Source organism: Melospiza georgiana, chromosome 11 (assembly GCF_028018845.1).
Source record: "Melospiza georgiana isolate bMelGeo1 chromosome 11, bMelGeo1.pri, whole genome shotgun sequence".
NCBI classification, from domain to species: Eukaryota; Metazoa; Chordata; class Aves; order Passeriformes; family Passerellidae; genus Melospiza; species Melospiza georgiana.
Genome location: NC_080440.1, coordinates 8880493 through 8894982, shown reverse-complemented (window position 1 = coordinate 8894982; position 14490 = coordinate 8880493).

Below are 14490 nucleotides of genomic sequence, written 5' to 3'. Positions count from 1 at the left end.
CGGGGCTGCTGCAGTCTGCTGAACCTCTGTCCTGGCAAGGCTGGAGCCCTGTGCTGAACTGTCACTTGTGAGATGGGTGCTGAGAGTTCACGAGCAACTAAAGCAGCCCTTCAGTAATGTTTGACAGAGAATTTGTCAATGAGCTCTGCTGAGAGGTGCTCTTCCTGTTTGAAGGGTAAATAGGAGCAGCGGGCTGTAGCAGGGCTGGGCTGGACGTGGATTTCAGGCTGCTGCGTCACAAGGAAGGAGAAAAGAGCTTTTCCTCCTGCCCAGCCCTGCTGTGGGTCCCCTCCCAGGGCTGGCTGTGACATTGACCCTGGCTGTGGATGGAGCTGTGTCCTCCTCAGTGCCCCGAGGAGAGGTTCCCTGTGGTTCCCTACACCCAGGGGTGGTTGCAGCATCACTCTCTGGGGTTTTTAGGCAGCCCCACCAGTTTCAGCTGAGGTTTCTGGAGCCTGGCACTCCTCCCTGTGACACCCTCTGCTGTCCCCACACCTGCTGTGGCACTGCAGCAAGGACAGTCTGCCAAAGCTGCTCCCAGCTCCCCAAGGAGACTGGCCCACCTGCACTAAGGGGAAGCCTTGGGAGGGATTTGTGTCCCCCCATGCACCCAGACAATGTTTTGGTTTGTGTACCAGCTGGGCATTCTGATTTCCCAGCAGCATCTCCTCTCTCTCTGCAGCTGCTCCCCCCAGAGCAAGGCTGGCTGTGAGCAGGAATCTGTCCCCATGGGAGGTGGCAGGGGGTCTGTGATGCCACAAGCCCTTTCCCCCACCCCAGCCCTCAGCACAGTCACTCTGGAATGGATTTTAGAGCTTGTGCCAGAGCTGGCATGAGCAAGCCCACGGTATAAGACCCACAGACCTGAAAAAGGACAGTTTAAAGGTTTTAGTGGACAAACGTCGCCTGTGGCTGGATCTGGAGGAGCAGCTCGAGGTTCTTCCCTTTTGCTCCTTTCAGCATGAAGTTTATGAACACAGGGACCCTCTTCCCATTTCTGGCTCCCCATCCCATGCCTGATCTGATGATGGGGCTGGGAAATGGGGCCACTTCTCACAAAGCCCCTTGGCAAGTTGTGAAGACTTCAAAATTGGTATTGGTTTGCCTTGGGAGCTTGCTGTCTTCCCCAAAAGTGCCCTGAGCAGAGCCTGGATCTGGTGAGGATTCAGAACTGGGGTGGGATTTGAACTCAGTGAGTGGAGCAAAACTCTGCTGGGTTTGCAAAACCTTCCCTGTTGGGTGCCCAGTCCTACAGTGAACATTGGCCTCGCTGGGGCCCATTGCACAGCCCTCCCCTTCACCAAAGCTGCGGTTTTGTTCTTTACACATATTGATTTCATCACAGAGGAAGAAAAATGGAAAAATAAAACAATAAATGCCAGTGCTTTAGGGAAGTCATATATTTCTTTGGGCTGTTTATCTTCACCTTAATCCCAGATAAAATTTATTGGGTGGAGTCCCTGGGAGCTGAAATTCCTAGAGCCTGATTGCATTACAAGAGAGTGGCCCTGTCCTGGGACTTCTATTATATTATTTTTTAATTGTTTGCATTGATAATTGTTTTTTTCTTTCTAGAGTTGTGCCAGAATAAAAGGCACCTGTGTTCTGGCATCTGCCAGAGAGCTGCTGGCAGGAGAGGCAGAAAAGAAGGCATTGTGATAGGTGTTAAACAGACTTATTTGTCTAATAAAGCCTCAAACTTGTTTGCTTAAAAAAAAACATTTCAGGAACAAGAAAGTTCTTGGACAAATATTGCTACAGCGGCTCGCGGTGTTGAAAAGGAAAAAGCTCCACCCGAGCCTGCTCTGGTCTGAAGCGCCGCTTGGCGGAGCTGAGTCACTGCTGCTGGGGAACAGACGGACAGACGGACAGACAGACAGATCCCTGCCCTCCCGGGGAGCCCTTCCAGGATGCACCCGGCCAGTGTTCCCGTTCTCCCTCGGTGCTGCAGGAAAAATTCACTGCTCTTCCCCACAAAATTCTGCCTTTTCTTTTTCCTTCTTTATCCTTTTTTTTTTTTTTTTTTTTTTTTTTTTTTTTCCCCTGCTTTTGAGCCCCACGGGTCCCTCTCCCTCCCAACAGGTCCCTGATTGCGAACAAAACCATTTTGGTGCAAAGTGGAGATGCAGCCCCAAAAGGGTGACTGCCAGGTGCCCACAGCCCCCGAGTCAAGTTTTCCCCCATCCAAAATCCAGGGTTTTTCTGCACAGCTGAATGCAGGGTGCAGAGGAGGCACTGGCAGGGTGGGAGCACATCCACCCCGTGTTCAGCGTTTATCACCACAGGAATGGAGGATGCTGCAGTGCCAGCGCCAGCCTCAAAAGGAATCAGTATGACTGAACTTTGCTGAGTTGATCAATAGGAGGCTGCTGTTTGCTAGAGAGCTTTATAAATTTTCTTGCTTATAAAAATGCTTGGCCAGCTTCTGCATCCACCAAACGGCTGGAGAGGGCATCTCATGGCAGAACTGGCCCTGGCACGAGCCCTCAGTTACCTGGGGTGTTTTGCTGCTTTCTTCCAGAAAGCACTTGGTACCTTGTGTCCTCCTACCCTTCCATCTAGCTTGGTTTCTCAAAATTCCAGATGATGCCATCAGTTTTTTAAAGGAAGTAATTCTGTAACTGGTAATTCAGTAACGGGCACTGTGTGGGCAGCAAGACCTGGTCCCTACACCAACCCTTTCAGCAGTGCAGGAGAAAACAGACAATGCCCTGAGCAGGAGCCTGACCTTGGACAAGCCCCACATTTGCAGAGTGAGCACCCTGCAAATTCATCCATGGCCACGATGGTCTGGCCCGCACGGCACAGCATGGCACAGCATGGCACAGCACAGCATGGCACAGCACAGCACAGCATGGCACGGCACAGCACAGCACAGCATGGCACAGCACGGCACAGCACGGCACAGCACAGCATGGCACAGCACAGCACGGCACAGCACGGCACAGCACAGCACAGCTCAGCACAGCACAGCATGGCACAGCACAGCACAGCACAGCACAGCACAGCACAGCACAGCACAGCATGGCACAGCACAGCACGGCACGGCACAGCACGGCACAGCACAGCTCAGCACAGCATGGCATGGCACAGCACAGCACAGCTCAGCACAGCACAGCACAGCACAGCACAGCATGGCACAGCACAGCATGGCACGGCACAGCACAGCATGGCACAGCACAGCACAGCACAGCACGGCACGGCACAGCACAGCATGGCACAGCACAGCACGGCACAGCACAGCACAGCACAGCATGGCACAGCACGGCATGGCACAGCACAGCACAGCACAGCACAGCATGGCACAGCACGGCACAGCACACCTCAGCACAGCATGGCATGGCACAGCACAGCATGGCACAGCACAGCACGGCACAGCACAGCACAGCACGGCACAGCACAGCACAGCACAGCACGGCACAGCACGGCACAGCACGGCACACCATGGCACGGCACAGCACGGCACAGAGCTGACTCCAGCCCATCCCAGCTCCCCTCAGCTCAGCCCATGACCCAGCCCAGCTGTGCCCCACGGAAAGGATGCCCAGGGCTTCCCCTTCACCTCCTCTCCCTTCTCCTACGAGATGAAGAACAACCAAAACCTCCCCCAGGCAAGCCCCTACCCTGCCAGCAAGTCCCAGGAAAAGCACATTATTCAGTGATGCTGCAGGGGACAAGGGCATGGGCCAAGCCCACGTACCGCTCCGTGTCCGCGCGGGCTCCTGGCACATCCTGGCGAGCTGGGGCTCCATGTGCTCGGCACCTGCCCAGCCCTCCTGGCACCTCCCCGAGCCTGATCCCCTTATCTCCTTATCCCCTTATCTCCCCGCGGCAGGGAGAACACAGCACTCACTCACTGCTGCGGCCGGCAGCGCTTCCTGCGCAGCTTTGCTTCCCTTTGGCCCTCGCCTTTTTGGGAACCTCTCCCAGGGTGGGCAGCACCCTGACTTTCGGCTCTTTCCCCGAAGCAGCACACTGGGGTGGCAGGGGTGCTGCAATGGGAACAGGGGGCATGAAGCCAGGAGTGGTGTTCCCCAAAGTGGGGTAAAACCAGAACTACCTGATCTGTTGGGATTTCCCCTCAGCTGTGCTGCACGTGTGTGGCTGGTCCCGAGTTCTGCTTCTCTGCCTGTCATTGGCAGGAAGCTGGAGGTTCCTTTTACAAATAAGCATTTATTTATCCAGCAACAGTCCTGAGCTCAAAAGGAGTCCTGAGGTAACTCAAGGTATAGATTTAGGCTGTTTTCTTTTTAATCATTTATCATTGTTGTTATTATGGTTCTGAAGGAAGAAATCACTCCTGAAGTTGGCACTTGGGGCTCTCTATTTTTTCCAAAGTTGCACTTCATTTACCTGGCAGTCAAGAATAAAAGTGTTTCCATTCCTTCTTTCCCTTTTCTTTTCCATTCTTACCACTTAGAAGAACCAAACATCTTCTCTTGGAGCTTTTGAAGCAATTTTGATGCAAGAACCAGTGGAGGAATCATGGGGGTGGCAGCAACAGTGCTGCCTTTGGGACTGCAGCTTGCACAGGGCTGGAGCAGAGCCCCTGTGGGACCAACGCTGCTTCCTGATAATTAGTGTAAAACCTGAAGGTGATCTCTGTATAAAGCTGTGCCCTGAGCCTTTCTTTGCTTCCCCCCAGGTCTGGTCCTCAGTGCTGGGCAAGAGGTGCAGGAGGTGCTGAACTCTGGGGGAAATCACAGCCTCTAAACCAAACAGGGTTCCAGACAAGGAGCAGAAAAGCAAACACACAGAAAAGCCTGGGCTCTGCCTTGGGATAATTATTGCCCTCGGAAGGAAATTCTAGCTGTGGTGAGAGTCTGAGCTTAAACAGCACAGTCTAAATCAAAAACCTCCTCACTCTCAGGGGAAATATCCCTCCTATTGGTTTGTTTCGCTGCTGGCAATAACCAGCTCAGCTCAATAACAAAGTGCCCCAAGCCCTGGAGCGCCCAGTGCTCATCCCCGCTGTGTCCCCTGCTTGCTGCCCTGCAGGAGCAGCCCCAGGTCACAGGCACTGTAACACCCTGGGGAGGTGTTCCACGGAGCCTGGTCCATGTGAGCTTCCCTCCTCTTTCAAGGGACCTGAGGCCAAATCCTCCATGGAGATGGAGCCGTTTCTGCTGCTTGCAGAACTGAGCCAAAACCATCAGCAGGGCCACGAGCCTCCAACAACGAAATTGTGTGTGAAATGCTTCTGCTCTCTGGAACTGAACATTTCATCCAAGATGTTTCCCTGAAACCACAGGAAAGGATGGGGAGCTGTGGGCTTTCCTTGTGGCACACCCTGGTGTGGGGAGCCCTCATGTCTCATCTCTGTATCCTGTGGTAGCCCAGGTTTTGCCCATTCACTGTGGCACACAGCAAAAATGGGCTTTTAAATCCCACCTAACATTAGGGAATGTGTCAAGTGGGAGTGGGGCATCAGCTTAGTTTTGACTCAGCAAATAATTTACAGGCGCAGTGCAATTAAAATGCACCAAGCCTCATTCACAGGCTTCTCCAAGGGGTTCTGCATGATATAGAAAAAGAGGAATCAAGAAAAAAATAATAGATGTGGTATCAAAAAGCTGCCAGACTGGGGAATGAATAATCAGTGGTGCAAACTCACTGCACTGTGATCAGCACTGTGGTAGACCAGCAGGAGCGAGCTGGTGAGTGGGGAGCTGCTCTCCTCCTCCCTCCATGTGTGCATTGACCCTCAGTGAGTGGTGGGAGCATTGGGACACTGGTGCCAAGAAAGTGGCTGCAGGATTGTCCCTCCCAGGATGTGGAAGGAGGTTTCCCCCAGAAACTGCCCTACACAGTTCCTGCAGTGCCAGGAAAAGCTGCTTTTCAGGTGTGAGCTCACTGGGACAAAGTGTTGACAAGTTGTTTCAGGAAAGGTTTGGCCACTGATAAGCACAGCGAGTGTTTGGTTTCAGATTGCTCCTGCCCAGCTACTGCAGGTGTTAAGTGTAGCTCCTCGGCAAGGAAACGCTCTGTACCTCCTGTGTTTGTGTTAAACACCGCCCGCAGTCCCGCATGCCACATGGGTGAGAGCGAGGGCTGTCCCTGCGGCACACCTCCCACCTGTGCTGCTGCGGGATTATTCATCCTGCCCCGAGCGATCCCGCCCTGGGCTCGCCTCTGCTCTGGCCCTGCTGCAGAGCTCGGAACCAGCGCTGTTCCACCGAGCACAGTGAGTGAATCATGCCGGCACACCGTGACACATCCCCGGTGCCGCGGCTCACCGAGCATCCGGCACGGCTCCCTGCTGCCGGAAGGGAGGCGTTGCGGGAGGACAGAGTTTAAAGAGGGCTGAAATAACAATATGGGACAGGAGGGCGAGGCAGCAGGTGCTGCGTGGCCGGCAGGGATGGATGGTCGGTGTGCCGGCTGCCGGGGGTGCTGTTGTGCAGCGCATCCCAGTGCCCAGCCCCGGCTGCGCTGCTGCGCGGAAAGGGAACAGGGAACCCACAGCCGCTGGTATATTAAACCAGAATATACAGAAATTATCCCGTGCCGTGCTCAGGCCCTGGTGTGTGGGCCCAGCACAGCCAATCTGCTTTTATTGTTCTGCAGGACTCCTCTGCAACAGAACGATGACAAATACCAGGAATTAGCGCGGCGTAATTACTCCGTATTAGCTGAATTCACAGTATAGACACAGATCATAAACAGCCATTGATTATTCCTAATTCCACATTTTTACCATTCTGAATTGAAGCAATTACGCCTGTCTGAGGGAATTAGCTTCTCTTTCAACCCTGCAGGTTCCCAGTCACTGCCCTTCCTTTCCGAGTCTTTTTTACTGATGAAAAAAAGGACATTCAACACAAATCCTTCCCTACTTCTAAAATAAAATGTCCTCTCCTTGGTCCCTAAATCCCTCTGACTTTGCAGCCCTAAGGTTGCTCCTTTTGCAGCCAGCTACATCAAGATTCTGGTGGCTGCTTGGTGTGTTCTGTGGCAGCTGGGCCACAGCTCATTGCACCCTGGGCTCCTGCAGGGGCATCAGCATCCCTGGCTCTTGGTGCAGGTGTTGGGATGCCTGTGGGAAGGGCCCTGGGCACACCAAGGCTCAACATCCATCTCCTGGTGCTCGTTGGTCCATGCAAGCAGTGCTCCTGTTTAAGCATTGTCTCCTTTTTGAAATAGGCCAGGACACGATTCCAAAAGCTAATTTGAGCCCCTGGTGAAATTGTGTTGGGGGCCTCTGTCTCCAACTGGGTAACATCCTGCACCTTCCCCAGACAAGAGGCTGGGAGACCTCAGCACTCCCTTGCTACAGACTGCAAGCAGTATTAAAAAAAAATCAGCATGTAGATATAAATTATTAATATTTGCATGGGAAATTTCTAACCCTATTAGTATCATATCGCTGAATTTGTTTCTTGCGCCCGGCAGTGATTTCATTACAAAGGGTAGCAGAGCGTAATGCCAGCTCTGCTGTGCTGGCTTGCTCAATTAATGGTGAGAGGGGCAAGAATCTGCTGTTTGTCGATGGCACAAGGCCTTTGGGACTTTTCTTTTTGCTTTTCCCCTGGTACAAGCTGAGGGGTGGTGGGTGGTTACTGCCACCAGGCATGTGTGCGCTCACAGGTGTGCTGGGGTGCCAAGCTGGACCAGGGGGGCTCAGCCCAAAGGAAAGGAGACTCAGGGAGGTCATTTCTGCTCCCAAAACCCCCTGAAAGGAGGTTGTTGCCCCATGGGGGTCAGTCTATCCTCCTCTCTCCTAACAAGCGACAGGACAAGAGGAAGTGAGCTCAAGCTGTATGGGGGAGTTCTAGATTGGATATTAGGAACAATTTCTTCACCAAAAGGGTTGTCAAGCATTGGAACAGGCTGACCAGAGAAGAGAATGAGTCACTGGAGGGATTTAAAAGATGTGTAGATGTGGCTCATGGGTCATGGTTTAGTGGTGAACTGGGCAGTGCTGGCGGAACTGTTGGACTTGATGATCTTAGGAGGTTTTTCTGACCTAAACAACCCCATGATTATAACGTTCTATAAAGGGATGAGGGTCTGAAAAACCTCTGGTCCAAAGCCCTTCCCACTGCTGGCTTCAGACAGGGAGTTATTTATTCCAGGCAGTGGCTGTGACCATCGAGCAGCAGCAGCAGTTTTTTATTGCATCCATTCTAGGACACTGAAGAAAGATTATGCATGCTTGCACCGTGCCAGCTTTTTATTAGATTGCAGGCAGGGGTTAAACTGATCCTTGTCAGCACAAATATAATGCCCAGGGTGATGGGAGCAGCATAAATTGAGGACAAGAGGTGGCCGCTTTTACCACGGCTCTCAAGAATGCTCTGCTGTTTTACTGCATCGTTTGCTCTTTAATTGGGACATTTCCCTCTGGCCAGGGGATGTCTTTCCTTTTTTTGCCAATGAGGTGCAATAAATAAATGGGCTGAGACACAGGCTCTGAGGGGAGGTGCAGTGCAGAGGGCAGATGAGTGAGGTACCAGAGCCCTTTGAATGTCCCCAGTTTGCCACAGTGGTGCCTGTGATGATCTGGTGCATCTCTCCCAAGCTGGGGACACGGGCAGGGGCTTCTTCTGGTGGCAGGGGGTGGCAGTAGTGCAAATCACACAGGTGGTTCATCCATTTGTCACCTCCATTATTTTCAGAGTACTGACATCATCAGGTGATGGACCTTAGTGCTGGGTCATGGGGTGTTTGTTTGTGGCCAGTTCTGGTGTGTCTGTGTCATTGAAAAGCAAATATTCAAAGGAGCACACGACAGTCCTGCACATGGGGCCAGCCAGAGCTGCTGGTTGGTTACCAGAGCAGGATATGGGGGTCTGGCCACCCCAGCTTGGGGCTGCAGGGCATCTGGGGGGTAAATAAGGCTCTCATTCACTTGTCCTGTTATTATTTACCTGCAGTAGTAAATTAATTAGATGTCTTCTACCCCCCCCCCACCCTCTCTGTGCTGCCAGCAGAGGAAATCCTGCTTTTGTGCTGCTAATGGACCTCACAGATCCAATAAAACATTACAGTGCAGACAAAATGTCTCTTTAAAAGCGCAATAGAAATTCAAACTCTCCACTGAGAACAAAGCCAGTGGGGCTTTTTGCATCTCCTGTTTTTATAGTATTCTGTAACATTTGTAAAGTAGATCACTTTCATCGAGGGAGTCTATCTTCTCTCCCAAGCTGTAATTCCTAGACTTCTTAAAGAAGATTTCTGCTCACAAAGGAAATAAAAGATAGAAATATGATGCTCTCTGACATTTGAACACACTACTGAGAATCTGAATTAAAACGAACAAACTCAGAAAGTATCATTTATACAGCAATCAACTTTAAAAAGTCACCATCTGCTAAGAGTTACCACCCGGTGTAGCTGTGTCTTTACTGCCAGACAGAGAATAGGAAATAACTCAGGGAGCTCTCCTGCACCTGCTGGGTTTTTCCTGGCGCCATGCTCGCTCTGAGCTGTGCTGGCTGGGGAGCCACAGGGTTCCTATTGCAGCTTCTCCTACACTGCAGAGCATCATTCTGAACACAGCTGCCATTAGCAGGGAGGATTTGGGGCTGTTCAAGTTACAGCTTGGGATCAGCTTTTCAAAAAGTCTAAAGGGCAAGAGAAATGACCACAGCTGGAACAAGGGACCGGGATGTGGTTTATATTTAGAGATCTGATTTTTTTTCCTTGCTTCCTGCTCACCTCCTTGCTGTCCCCCACCTCAGTGACATTGCCTGGTTTCTCATTGCCCTTTCTACTTTTGTCTTTCTATTTCATCATAATTGATGATAAAATTACCAAATTCTTTGCCCCGTGCAATCTGTCTAGTGCTCGCCTTGCAGTATTTTCCTTCATTTTGGTCTTCCACTGCTCATCACCTCCTAGAAAGGTTGTGAACTTTTTGATATAAAAATTTCCCATCAAATTTTATGTCTTCCACCAAGACCACTCTGTGTTCAGGTGATTCTTAACACAATTTAATCCTCTGTGCTGCCACTGCTCAGTGCCATTCCCTCTGTCTTGGAAATTGTGATGGTTTCCCTCTGACCTCTCCATGCACAAGACTCAACTGTGGCAACACAATTGCATGCACCACTTTAAGTCTTTGGTGTTTTTGGAAGGAGCTGGGAACTGAGCTGCCTTCATGAGGTGTATCAGCTGAAAAAGTGTGGAAAGGCTTGTGCAAGTAATTTCTGCATTGCCTGCCTTGAGTTTTATACAACAGCACCAAGTGTTGGGAAGCTGTCATGGCTTTCCCCCACTGTTTCCCATCACTGTGCAACACTGATCACAGACTGCTTGGTTCAGATGCAAGGAAACAAGGCACAAGAAATGAATTAAGAAAAAAAAAGTGTCCCAACAAGTTTCTCTTGTGTCTGTGCCATCACTGAACCCCATCACTGCCAGGGCTGCTGAGGGGCATCATCATTATTTGGGCTGATACAACAACACCCATCATGGCAGGCAATTGCATTCCTCTCCCCTTTTAGGACTTAAGCCTCTCACCCCATCCCTCAGGAGGCCTCTGTGTCCTGTCTCCTTTCCAAGGTCTTGTCTTGTTGCAGAGACCGAGTAAAGGATTATAGAAAGTCATGTTGCTTTGTGCCTGGGGAAAGATGCTTTTGTCCTCACCCTCAGTTATCCTGTGTGTGTTTGTAGCTTTGTGCTGGCTTGGGGAATGACAGTGCCTGCAGTCCTTGCAGACTTGCTTTAAGGGTTTTAATTGCATTTAATCACAGAGGTCTAATTAAAGTTTGGAGGCTTTATTTCAGGCCAGTTAATAGATAAATTAGTTAAATTAATTGTGGTTTGCTGTATACAGAGATACCCTTGGTTTGGCAGAAGGGCAACCAACACATGCTCTGATGACAAATATTTCCAGCCTGGCCTGTGGGTCTGGAATCCCCAAACGTCTGGAGACTGATGGTTGGTGTTACAGCATGTGGGGCTGTGAGTGTCTTCTGCTGGCTTTCTATATCATCTCCATCATCAGTCATGCAACCTCACTTATTGCAAAATTAAATAACTCTTTAAAATCTGGATAGGAATCTGCTGTGAAGGATGTAAATGCCCTGCATCACCAAAGTGGTCTGTTCAAGGTTAAGTTTTACATTTTAAGCTTCTTTTAGGTGGAGGATAAAACTCAGGAAGATTCAGAAAGCAGGGTGACACTGCCTTGAAGGACACCAAATAACATCTCTATTTTCCCCTGTAAATCAGCTGCCTTGGTAGCCCACACTCACATTTCATTGGTGACCTGCTTTGGATTTATCACCAGGAAAAATCAACATGTGCTGAATTGTCTATAATCCCTCCTCAGATGGAAGGGGTTGAATGAGCTGGGATTTTGTTGCTTTGTTGAGATGAAATGTAATTACCTTATGGGGCTTTGCATGGTGTGTTAAATTCTGCCAGTATTAAAGCGTGATACAAGCTATAGAACTGTGCTACTTGCTGAAGATTTATGGAATAAAAGGTATAATTTCACACTTGACTGCATTTTATTTTGAAGTTGGATGTTGACGTGCTTTTCAGTTGTTTAGATGTGTTTATTTAGCCTTTACTCCTGGTTGGGACAAGCAGGCTGAGGGATTTGATGAGTGAGAGGCTGGAGTTGCCTTCCTCACTTGCCAAAGGAGATGCCTGAGAATGTGGAACCCCAGGCTGGAGCCCTGAGCCAGTGTCCCTTATGGTGACAACACACCAACAGCTCAAGCATTGTGGCTTTAGAGGGTGGAAAGTCTTTCTTCTGTCTGCTGTTTTCAATAGTTTATGTTTGCCTTCTCAGTACTCCAGAGGGTGTTCAGCCACAATGCAGCTCACAGCCTGTTTGGCCCCAGAGCAAATGGCTGATGCTGCCAAAGGAAATGGTAAAATTTGTGCAAAATCTGAAATGCTAAAAATAAATTTGAAGTGGTAAAAAAGTGCAAATTCCTCCAGAGCTTTTCAAACCAGACTGGCCAAACATGAGGGGCATTTGTGTAACATGCCACAGAGATTCCCTCATGACTGAGGCAGTGCATGATGCTCTTCTCACATCAATGAATGGCACTTCTAGAGCATCCAAAAATTCACCATTGGTGAGAATTCTTATAGCTGGAATCCTGTGTTTGACTCAAGAGAAATGATTACAGAACTAATGACTCGCTTTAATGAACACACAGACACACACACAGACACACACAGACACACAGACACAGACACACACACACTGTAGCTGAGCCAAGCTGAGTGAGAACTCCTTGCACTCCTGTCCATACTTCATTGAAAACTGCACGGCTTTAATATCCATCAACTTCTGTGTAGGGCAGCAGCTTATTTTTAGGAATGATTCCATGTGCCATTTTGTACCACTGGCTAATTACCTGAAAAACAGTATGAAGAATTTTTTCATGATCTCCATAAGAAGAATCCATCTATTTCCCCTTGTTTTCCTCCCACCTCCCACAGTCACCGAGAATCCATCCAGGAGCTGCATGGAGAGTGGTGCAGTTCCTGAGGTGAAGAGTCAGGGGGAAGCCTTTAGGCTGCCCTGGGTCCTTCACCACAGCTCTGCCATCCTTGGAAGGGGAAATTGTTAATCCAGACTAAAGATACTCATATTCACCCTATGAAACCCAAACCCTCACGCTGCCTGCACTGTGGTGAGCTGCTGTTCTGAATACCTCAGCAGTTCCTTCCCAAATAACCTGATTTTTGGTGCTCACCAGTGGTGTGTGCTGGGGGAGCTGCTGTTTGCCCCAATGCTGATGGACACACGACACAGCAGCTCCAGCTTCACACCAAACCCAGGGCTCTTTGTCCTTCCAGCGACTCTCCCACATCCCAAGCTAATCCACCCATCCCGGAGGAACACCTCTTTCAGGAAAGGCTTTCCTTTTGGCCAGGACTGACTGAAAACAGCCCAGATGCAAGCAGTTGTTGGTGAGTTTCCAGCTGCAAAGCTCCAGCGTGAGGGAAGCGTTCCTGGCAGAGCCGTCTCGTAACGCGGCGCTGGGGGAGAGCTCCAGGAAGGGCCACCCTGCTCCTGGCCCCGTGCCCACAGCAGCTTCAGGTGACAGCAAGGCTCAGGGTTTCTGTGCTTGAGATGGCACTGAGGTGTTAGAAAGTCTCTTTTTCCCAGCCCTGAGATCAAAGAAGGAGTCAGGAGTCTTTGGCCATGGTTTTCAAGGTTGTTTATTCTCTGTTATCTGTAACATTCTGTTTCTGACCTGCTGAGGTCTGTCTAGCAAGTGGGTCTGTGGCACACTGAGGTGGTGTTATCTTTTTATACTAAAAACTACGTGTACATTACTTTTTCATTACCTATCACCTATGTAAGACAGTGTGTTCCTACTCTAAACCAATCCAAAAGTGCCAACATCACCCAGAAGATGGAGGCTAAGAAGAAAAAGAAAGAAGAAGAAAAAGGCACGCCCAAATCCCTCCATCTTGGCTTCGGAACCCTCATTCTTAAAAACCCTAAAATTCTATTTTTCTATCTTATGACAAACTAACTGTCATTCTACTTAAACTCTCATGGGTTGTGAATCCTCATATAAGGTTGGTAATTTTTTCCATGGGTTAAAATCAAAGGCACAGGTGTCTGTGGCTTTGTACCAAGGTCTCTGAGCCCCTGGCCAGGGGCTTGAGCCCTCCAGGGCACCCGTAGGGATGTCCTGGGTTCTGACAGGTAAGCAGCTCCCTGGCCTTTGGGGCTTTCTGCTGCCATCTGTCAGCTGCCACCCAGCACAAACTCCTCCGTGGTGCTGCCAGTGCAGCCAGGTTGCTCCCAGGGCAGCTCTGCCGCCTGCACCCACCCAGCCCCAGCTGTGGAACCACATCTGGAGAGATCCTCCTGGCAGTGAGCACTGGATCTGCTTCACCAGAGAGGCCCTGAGTGAACCCAGCACTGAACTGAAGCTGCTTTAGAGTCAGAGGCTCCTCTGGAACAGGCACTGCAGCCCTGGTGAGCTCTGTGCCTCTGTGCTCCCTCATTAGGGTGTTTGCTGTCTTGTTGCAGCGAATAAATTACTATTATTAATATAAAGTTCATTTTTCCCCTAATAATTCCCTGAACTCATCAGCCTTTTCTGGTACTAAAACACCTCCCCTGCGCCTTGTTTCACCTGATTTAATATTACTTCATGGGAGTTGTTATCTGCTAGAAAAACATTGCAAACTGTGGGATAGAGCTCAGTGGGGTGTGCACAACACACAGCTCACAGCCCCCTCCCAGCCAACCCTCACACAATGTGCTGATGCTGAGCTTCACAGCAGCATCTTGATTTTAACTATTTAATAAAGGCTCAAAACTGCTTTCTTAGAGAGCCTGCATCTGTAATTATTTTCTCCATGAAGTAATTTTGGTTTCACAGGTAAACACCAATCTCAGCAATTTCCACTTTTAATGCACAATCTGATTTAGGACTAAACATCCTCTGCCTGCTAAACAGGTATTTATTACAAGCAAGCTGGCCTGACACCCTTCCTCACCACCCAGGTTTTCCCTCCCCCTACACAATAATTATGGTTTTTGGGGGGGAAAAATGT